Here is a 10,000-nt window from a genome sequence, read left to right as displayed (position 1 = left end):
AAGAATTCGCACTCTCTCAGTGCATCTGTCACGGTATGTCTCACTCTCCTCTGCTGTGCCCAACCACGCTTCATACTTTCTTACTTTTATAATGCAGCTTTGTAACTCCGCTCACTACACCGTGGTAGGCGTGGTCGCTACGGTCCACCCCCCCCCCCCCCACACACACACACACACCTTCCCCTCCCCACACACACCCCCTCCCGCCCCCATCCAGTACCCCCCGATTCACGTGGCCCGGTGTGCGCAATGGAATGACATTACCACACAGCTGGTTGGGTTTCTGCTGGACTAGGATTTCAAAGTGGCCTTTCGCCCCCCCCCCCTCCCCGCCCCTCCACACCCCCTTTGCTCTGCTGCGACCTGCTTGACCTGCCCGAAGGGGTGTGTGGGTTTGGGTGGGGTGGGGGGAGGGGGGGAATAGGAGGATTTTGTGGTGGGGTGAGGGTCGTTCACCTCTCTGCTCCACAACCTGCCTCCCTCCCTCCCTATCACACCTCTCTTGCTCCTTCATTCTCTCGCCCTACCAGTCTCCTCTTCCTGATCCTCCTCCTCCTCCTCTTCCCAGCAGCCTCCTTACTGCTTGCTCCTCTTCCTCCTCTTCCCAAGAGCCTCCTCCTCCTCCTCTTCCTCCTCTTCCAAGAGCCTCCTCTTCTTACTGCTTGCTCCTCTTCCTCCTCTTCCCAAGAGCCTCCTTACCGCTTGATTCTCCTCTTCACCCTCTGTCCTCCTCTTCCCAAGAGCTTCCTTCTTACTGCTTGCTCCTCATCAGTCCTTCTCTTCCCAAGAGTCTCCCTCTTACTGCTTGCTCCTCCTCCTCTTCCTCCTCTTCCCAAGAGTCTCCCTCTTACTGCTTGCTCCTCCTCTTCCTCCTCTTCCCAAGAGTCTCCCTCTTACTGCTTGCTCCTCCTCCTCTTCCTCCTCTTCCCAAGAGTCTCCCTCTTACTGCTTGCTCCTCCTCAGTCCTCCTCTTCCCAAGAGCCTCCTCCTTACTCCTCCTCCTCCTCTTCCCAAGAGCCTCCTCCTTACTCCTCCTCTTCCTCCTCTTCCCAAGAGCCTCCTCCTTACTCCTTCTCTTCCTCCTCTTCCCAAGAGCCTTCTTACTGCTTGCTCCTCCTCAGTCCTCCTCCTCTTCCCAAGAGCCTACTCCTACCTGCTTGCTCCTCCTCTTCCCAAGAGCCTCCTTACTGCTTGCTGCTCCTCTTCCTCCTCTTTCCAAAAACCTCCTCCTGACTGCTTGTTCCTCCTCTTCCCAAAAGCCGCCGCCTCCTCCTCCTACTTACTCCTCTTCTCTTCCCAAGAGCTTTCTTACTGCTCGCTCCTCCTCAGTCCTCCTCCTCCTGTCAAGCGGTGAACTTAAATCACTACAAGGAAGAGAACTAAAGAAAGATGACGGACTTGTTTTGGGGGGAGGGGATGGGTGACAAGGTGAAGGAGAATTCCTGCAAGGGTCTCTCGAGCTTTATTGCTCCTCGCGTTGTACTGTGCGTGAGCGGCATACGTTTGGTTGGGAGCCAGTGACACAGATTGTACTATGGGCTAACTTACTGTAGAGAGAAAGAGAGAGAGTGTGTGTGTGTGTGTGAAAGATAGGGAGAGAGAGATAACATAGTGAAAGATAGATAGAGAGAGAGAGAGAGAGAGAGAGAAACAGTCTAGACATGCAAAAAATTTATCAGTCAGACTGTCAATCCTGCTACTGTCAATTGCGACTCATCAGTTCCATTCGGAAATATCTGTCCACCGACGCATCATCTAGACTTACCGTTTCTCTCATTCTCTCTCGCCTTGACTACAGTAACTCTCTATTGTCTGGTTTGCCTGCTTCATCCATTCAATCCCTTCAGCGCATACAAAACTCTGCTGCCCGACTCGTCCTCAGAAAGAAAAGATCTGAGCACATCACTCCTCTTTTGCAACATCTCCATTGGCTCCGTCTCACATAGAATAAGTACAAGATCAGCACTCTATTATAAATGTACTCACAAATCTGCCCCTTCCTATCTTTGTGGCTGCCTTCACCTCTACACTCCATCTCGCTCTCTACAATTCGGTTTCGGACCCACTATGTTTACGCATACCCAGATTCAAACACTCCACTGTTGGACGCCGTTCTTTCTCTGTCTCTGGATCTTGCATTTGGGATTAACTTCCTCTTTCGCATTGTCAGGTCTCCGCACTCAGCTCTTTCAAGTCTGGCCTTAAAACCCACCTTTTCACAAGATAGACCCCCTCCCCTGCCTGTTCCTTGTCTTCAGTTTCTTTTTCAGTTTTAGAGTTATGCATGCGTGTGAATGACTGGTGTGAAAGTGCTTTGATTTTTGTCCCTGCACAAGATTCAGCGCTATGTAAATACTATCATTATTATCATTATTTTTAAACATGTAGCTATGTACTTTTTGGGATCTATTGATTGTCAACAGTTTATATTGAGCTTGTAGATGAAAGAGTAACAGGTGTGAAAGCAAAATAAGAGAAACAGACAAGCAGACGAACAGACAGACAGACACGAGGGAAGAATGCCAGGGAAGAGCCAGTTTTTGTTCATATGGGAAACTTTTCGAGCACACCCCGTCCCACCGAGCTACCCCACCCATCCCAACACACAGACACACACACACACGCACACGCACACGTATACACACACACACACACACACACACACACACACACACGCACGCACGCACGCACGCACGCACACGAACACACACACATACACCACACCACACCACACACATCCTGTAATGGAAGACTTCCGAGGAAAGGTTGCGGTGTGGTGGGGGAGCGGAAGTTGGAGGGGGTCGTGAACATAGCAGAGGGAGGTGGACGAGTAAGACCATGCTGTGCAATTGGGGAGAGTGAGAGAGAGAGACAAAGAGATAGAGAGACAAGACAATTCTCAGTTTACTTTCGAGGATAATCTATAGGCACTGGCGTACTTTTTTTTTTTTTGCATCCAGTCCCCGCCCTGAACAAGGTTTACATTACTACACAATATTACATAAAGTCATAAGCATTGTAATAAGAGAGAGAGAGAGAGAGAGAGAGAGAGAGAGAGAGAGAGAGAGAACCAGAGAAGGAAAAACATGAAAAGACAGATTAACAGACAGACGGGCAGCGACAAAGACAAACAGGCAAAGAAGAGACAGTCAGACAGACAGACAGACAAACACACTGGCATTCAAACATGCTGAATAAGGCTGCACATCAGGTGAAGAGGTGGGGTAGGGGGAGTGAGAAGGAGAGGCATTTGTTCCCAAATTGCTCACAGTTGTAAGCTGATTCTTATTGTAAGACGCTCAGTTTACTTTTTTTTCTCTCTCAAATTTAGTTTTGTCGAATTTCACTCAGCACACACACACACACACACACACACACACACACACACACACACACACACACATTGTCCAGGTTTGGGGAAAATGTGTATTAGTTTTGTTTAAGTGAATTTGTTGTTGTCGTCAGGGTTAGCTAAACAAGTTTGGTTCGATTCTAAATCAAGCACACATCTATGCACTCAATCACTGCTAATTCGTTCCTCTTTCGCGAGCCGAAGACAGTATACATCTATATACTATCTACTTACTAAAAATAGTCATTAATTCACACACATCAAATCCAAAATCTTCACACAACATGGAATTTCAAAAGCATTATACATCCTGATTATAATCCTAATCAGTACTACTCTCTCACCTGGCCAGGTTTCCATTCACACACTCACACCACAGTTCTGCCCGGACAGTCACTCTTGCCGACTGTAGCTGGCTCCGAGAATGTTTTTTTTTTCGCACAGGTTTGTAGAACCTCACGCCCGGTCAGTCTTCTGGATCTTCTAGTGCTGGCAGGCCAGGTGTCTTTGCAGACGTTCTGCAGGGAGATGTCTCTGCTCCTCTGTCTCCTTTTCCTTCTCCACTTCTTCTCGCTTCAGTCTCTCTCCCGTCACCTCTCTCCGGTGACCTTTCGTCTGACCAGTTGCTCTCACAAGCCTCTCACTCTATGAGTCTTACCCAGAAGTCCCGTACACACACCTGTCAGTGTTGACGGGATTGTTTATCACGTGACAACATTTCCATTGTTTGGGTGTGTGTTTTTTTTCAGTATAACAAGCACAAAACTCGTGCACACCAATCCACTACAAATTTTATTTGCATTTAGATCTTCTCCGCCTGACAACAGCAGAAAATCTTCATATTTAGAAGCGGGTATATATAAAAGGGACTGTTTATCTCCAATTCTATTGGTTAAAATCTACTGATAAACGCTCTTCATTCCTGAGGCTGGAGCTCAGCAACATTCCACCTCAACTCTTCAGCTTCCTAGTTAGTGTCCACCCACCTTCATGCATGAGCTCATCCACCCTGCAGCCCGGAAACCTATTCCTTTCTCACACCCTCCTTGGACCTCACTGCTGCCGAGGTGTTACCCTGGGCGATGGGCCGTGGAGTCTCGCCTGCCTCCCGCCACCCCCCCCCCCCCCTCACCCACCCACCCCCGCTCCCGTATGGCTGCTCAACCACCTCTAACGATTTGGAATACTCTAATCATCCTGCCCTCTTAAGTTTGAATGGTAGGTAAAGTGTGAACACATTTCTCATTATCTACTCATCTTTGTCTAGCCTGCTCCTCACAAGGTTTGAGTATAGCCTAAAGGATGTTTAACAGTTCTCTGCTCCCTTCACACACACACACACACACACACACACACACGTATATATATATATATATACATACACAGACACATAATTAAAGACATCTAATTAAAGTATATTAATGTTCAAATTTAAATGTTAAAAAAATATATACAACGATAGGAGATGAGAGTGGAGGAGCAGAATGGTGAGTTGGGGGGAAACAGCCTGTGTATAATCATGGAGGGTGGAACCAATTATGAATATTCGGGGGTGGTGGGTGGAGGGGTGGGGGGGACCACTGAAGGGACTTTGAAAAATGTACGGTCATTGATTAATACGAGAAACAACTAATACTGAATGCAACAAATCAAAAAACTAAACAAAACTAAACATAACATACTTTCCCAGTGACTGTAGATGACGTACTTTTTGTTGTTGTTGTTGTTGTTGTTGTAAGACTTTATCAACTCACAGACAAAAACGAAGCTGGTTTAACTGCAACATCACAAAAACAAATGCTGTATTTTAAATCAGGATAGCATTCATCCCGTTATGAATTATGCTTGTAAAAACTTAAAACAGTTCTGTGAATCGGCCCAAAGCCTGAGAGAACCCACTGACGAGGTTTGAAACGCTGAACCGATGCATTTATCATTATTAAAGTCACTTTCAAGTAAGCGCATTACTAATTTCTTTGCATGACAATGGGCAATAAATCATGTGGGTTTTTTTTTTTGTTTGTTTTTTTAAATTTTTTTTATACCACTTGTAAAATTCTTTGCTCCCCGTTTTGCCGCCCTGTCTACTTAGTCAGTCATTAAAAAGAAACCCCCGCTGTCCCCCACTGCCACACCCCTCCTCCCCTCACCCCGCTTCACATAGTTGACATACGTAACTCCGGCAACTGCCCGCCATGCTCCCTAAAACCCTGAGACGGCGAGTAGAAAGCAATCGTCATGTCTGGTTCACGTGCACTAAATAGCTGCAGCTTGTATTTGTAGCTTCAGGCGTCTGTCCCTGGCCGAGGCTTCGGCAGGACAGACCCCAAAATGATGACTAATCAACTGATGGCAAGAGCGCAGTGAAGCGAAATGAAATGGAGTTCGAGTGTGGCTGGAGGGTGAAGGGATAGGGGGAGTCGGGGGGTGGGGGGGGGAGGGATGTGGAGACAGGGTGGTGGGGTGGGGGGAGGGGGTGGGAGGCAGACACTACTATTGAGCTGGATGGAGGCAGGTGAGATTATGGGAGAAGATTGGAAGATGGAAATGAGCCTGGAAAGGTGTGTAGTAAAGGAAGAGAGGAGGGGAGGTGCAGGAAGGGTGGGTTGGGGGGGGGGGGGGGAGTGGGGGGTACTAGGAGGGATGAATGGTTGGGTGAAGATCAAAAAGATTTCACTGGAAAAGCACACAGTCACGGTGACGGTGTTAGAAAAAAAGAAAAGAAAACCAGAAACAAAAATACGCTGCACTGCATTTCACAGGCGCCAGTAGCATGACATCACTCCATTTTCTGTGGTTTCACATCATTATTCATCAACTTTACAGATTGTTCCATCCAAGACAATGCACACTCTGATGACGAAAATTCATCTCCCAGAGAAGATAATTATACCTCCCACAAAAGCTGTCCGAAGGGCTGGACTAGGAAGGGGATGAATGCCAACAACAAACCGCCAGATGACGAACACAACTTCTCTCTCTCTGTGTCTGTCTGTCTGTCTGTCTCTCTGTCTCTGCGAGAAACCACTACGTCATGAGAATACTGTTTCGTATGCATTATGTTTCCTAGCTAAGCTAGTTTTCATTTGGAAATGATATTATATCACGTTTTACATACAATTATGTAGCATTATGGTGTTTGCATTGTATTATGTTCACATACCCCTTCATAAGGGGCCTTGGCCTATATATGAATAAATCATCTCTCTCTCTCTCTCTTCTAGTTAACTGAGAAGAATAAGCACCAAGTCGCAGACACCTTTTCGGTTAACATGTGTTCAACAGATGAGGATCAAGATACTCCCCTCCCTCCAGTCCTCCTGTCCTTAAAGCTGTTGGCATTGTTCAGTCGACTGCTGTTCGGTTCGCTGTACAAAATGTTTATGGCAGCAGCTATTAATCAACTGAAAGCTGGCAGTGATGCTGAACCTAGAAAATCAGTAAAGAGGTCGAACAGTAGTAGTTAGGTTGCCAGCGATAACTGATGACTGAGAAAAAAACACTTTCAGTTTCAGTTTCGCATGGAGGCGTCACTGCGTTCGGACAAATCCATATATGCGCTTCACCACATCTGCTGGGCAGATGCCTGATCAGCAGTCTAACCCAACGCACTTAGGCCTTGAGTGCATTCATATATATATATATATATATGTGTGTGTGTGTGTGTGTGTGTGTGTGTGTGTGTACCTGGCAGATGAGCGTCTTAACCATTCTGCCACCTTCCTCCCCTGAGAAACAAAACAAAAACAAACAAAAAACACAACAAAATTGCAAGTCATAAACACACACACACACACAACGCGCGCGCGAGCACCCTCTTCACCCCCAGCCCCCATCACCTTCACACACACCCTCACACACGTTCCCACGACAGTTTAAGTCGGACCAGACAGTTGCCGAAGGTGCAGTTGTCACCCAGTGCAAGCAGATTGCAGCTCCCCCCCCCCCCCACACACACACACACACCACACACACACCTCCAACCCCACCTGGCGTGTTCTCTGAATGCGGATAGTTGGGGTATATGCAGGAATTCAGCCACAGAATGGAACCAACTATAATGGTTCCTTTGTTCTCAGCGAAGAGGTTTCTTCGAGTTTCAGTTTCCACAAGAATGGTAACGAGGGCGGTTCAGTCGAGCTTTAAAAAAAATCCATCATCCATGGCAAGACAGAGCTCTGGACACTGCAGACAAACGAGAATGAGCTCGTAACAGACTTCAAGCAGATTTATATATATATGATAGTCAGTCGTGTCCGACTATGACCATCAGAACAGCAGAGGAGGCAACTGCTGTTCCGACTATTTGGGCTAGAATTTAATTATAGTGGACAGTGTCTTGCCCAAGTACATCCCCACTCTCTCGGCCAAGAGGGTTTTAGGACAGTCGGTGCTGGGATGGTTCCCAAAGACCAACTAGCCCACAAGGCTGCAGCACTAAGAGCCAGTGCAATTTTGCCTCCTAGTTTGAGAGTCGCGGTCCTTCACAAAAGACTAAGCTGTAAATGGTTTCCCATTGACTGAAGAAACCATTGATTATACAGCTCTCACTTTGCTGTTGGCCCAAATGTAAACTTATGTCAATCTGTGATATAAGCTGAGTGTTCAAGCAGATAGACTTGGGTTTAACGACCTCTCAGAAACGGTCCAGGGCTAGGGGTCTTGTTTCAGTGAAGGTCGCGTTGTTGGAGGGGATGAGGCCTGTCCGTCAAGTTCTCCTCCTTTCTCTCTCTTTAGGCCTATCGCACACGGGGCATCAAGCATCAAGTGTCATGTGTCAAGCATCAAGTTTCGCGAAGAGCCTTGTGTGCGAGCTTTACAGGGCAACAAGTGTCAGACGCTGGGCATTGAGATTGATGACGCCAGGCGTTGTGATTAGAACTTTGTCCTGTTCCACCCGCTGCAAAGTGAGGTTGTCGCGAGGAACAACCAATCAGTATGTATTGAAATGACGCCTGATGCTTGTCGCGTGTGTGCGAGCTCCACACCTCGCTACAAACCTTTTAAGCACTCTGTCTACAACAACGAACCCGGGCTTAAAACAATTATGCGCAGCCGACACGAACGCCCCATGGGCGACGGCCCTTATTCGGGGTTCACAAAAAAGTCAATGAACTTACACCATTTTCTCCTTTGAGGTATGGTGAAATGATACTGAAATTTCGGTAAACAGCGGTGTATGCAGCCGATGTAATGAGCATCACTCTGTGAGGTGCTTTTTTGCACTGATTCTACTTTCAATGAAGATCTACAACTATTGTTTATGAACCAGCAATTAACTTGTGAAAATGTTGGCAGAAAACAACATCATCCCGATCCTTCAAATGCATCCGTTTTTTTTCAAGCTGTTCATCCTGCATGTTTGTCTTGAATAGTCGGTTTGTATGTTGAATGAGAGGTCAGTATTTGACTATAAGCAGCAACCATGATGATTTTCACCATCTCTCGAATTTTGAACTTTTTTTTTTTTATATGAAAACAAACTTCCTTTTATGAAGAAGTCCTCAAACTGCTGCTTGCAAGGTGCGCTTGTGTTCTGTTTGTCTGGGTCAGACGCCCTGATCCCTGGCGCTGGTTGTCAAGGGCGCAGACAGCTGCCAACATCAATGCTGCGCCTGGAAAGGTGCATACTCCTTTTGCCCTTGAGCGGTACCGCGTCTCTCCCCCCCACCCCTCCCGCCCCCGCTCTCTCTCTCCCTCTTTCTCTCTGTCACAGTCTCCTCTCTCTCTCTCGTGTAACTTCTAAAACCCTTTGTCATTTATGTGAATAAATTTATTTCATTGTCTCTTTGTCCTGAGGGCTGGATTACAAAAGACACACACACACATATATATATATATATATATATATATATATATATCATACACACACACACACACACACACACACACACACACATATATATATATATATATATATATATATATAGAGAGAGAGAGAGAGAGAGAGAGAGATAGTTCACACTCTCTTCGTGTCCTGGGTTCCGCTCCTTGCAAAAAGCACTGAGGTAAATATCAAGACCGGTAAAAAAATTTTTTTTTTTTAATATCAACAACAGTAGGCTATTCATGTCTTTAAAACTTGTGTTCTTAAAAAGCAGCAAATTTTCGCTGTAAAACCAGCTTCGTCAGGCAAGGGTACAGCCAGTGAGTAAAAGTCAGGTAAAATCAGGTAAAACTGGGCAGGTAAAAACATGCTGCATGCAAAACAATTCCAGAATTCAGTTCGCACTCCACACACTGCCACCCCTCCCTATGTGTGTGTGTGTGTGTGAGTGTGTGCGTGTATGTACTTTTAAAAAAAAATCTGTCTGCTTATGCCACTGCCATCATCAAGGTCGTCTGTTCGTTCGCTCGTTCTTTCTGGCGGGAGGAGGCAAAATATAATTATGGCAACAGTGTCCGCCGACGTGGATGTCCAACGCCGAGGAACTGGTGGGCTAATGGAGACCCAGTCCTGACACTGGCTGTGCAAAGTCACTGAGATAGCCCAGTACATTATGCAGTACACAAGTCAAGGTGAGCAGCACGAACTTGTAGTCTATTGCATTGCATTGCACTGCATTATATTGCATGACTTATGTCACAACATACATATCTGTGTGAAATTCAGGCTGCTATGCCCGGTTGGAGCGCATCGCCTCAGTA

At 46.6% G+C, this 10,000-nt stretch overlaps 1 protein-coding gene across 3 annotated transcripts in view; it reads right to left on the bottom strand.

The window, feature by feature from the left end:
• Positions 1 to 10,000, bottom strand: part of LOC143280082 (uncharacterized) — a 38,711-nt gene that overhangs the window by 15,054 nt on the left and 13,657 nt on the right. The gene's annotated exons all lie outside the window — the stretch shown is intronic.

Source organism: Babylonia areolata, chromosome 3, assembly GCF_041734735.1.
Source record: "Babylonia areolata isolate BAREFJ2019XMU chromosome 3, ASM4173473v1, whole genome shotgun sequence".
NCBI classification, from domain to species: domain Eukaryota; kingdom Metazoa; phylum Mollusca; class Gastropoda; order Neogastropoda; family Buccinidae; genus Babylonia; species Babylonia areolata.
Note: the sequence above shows the minus strand (reverse complement) of the source record. Positions and strands in the feature narration are given on the sequence as shown.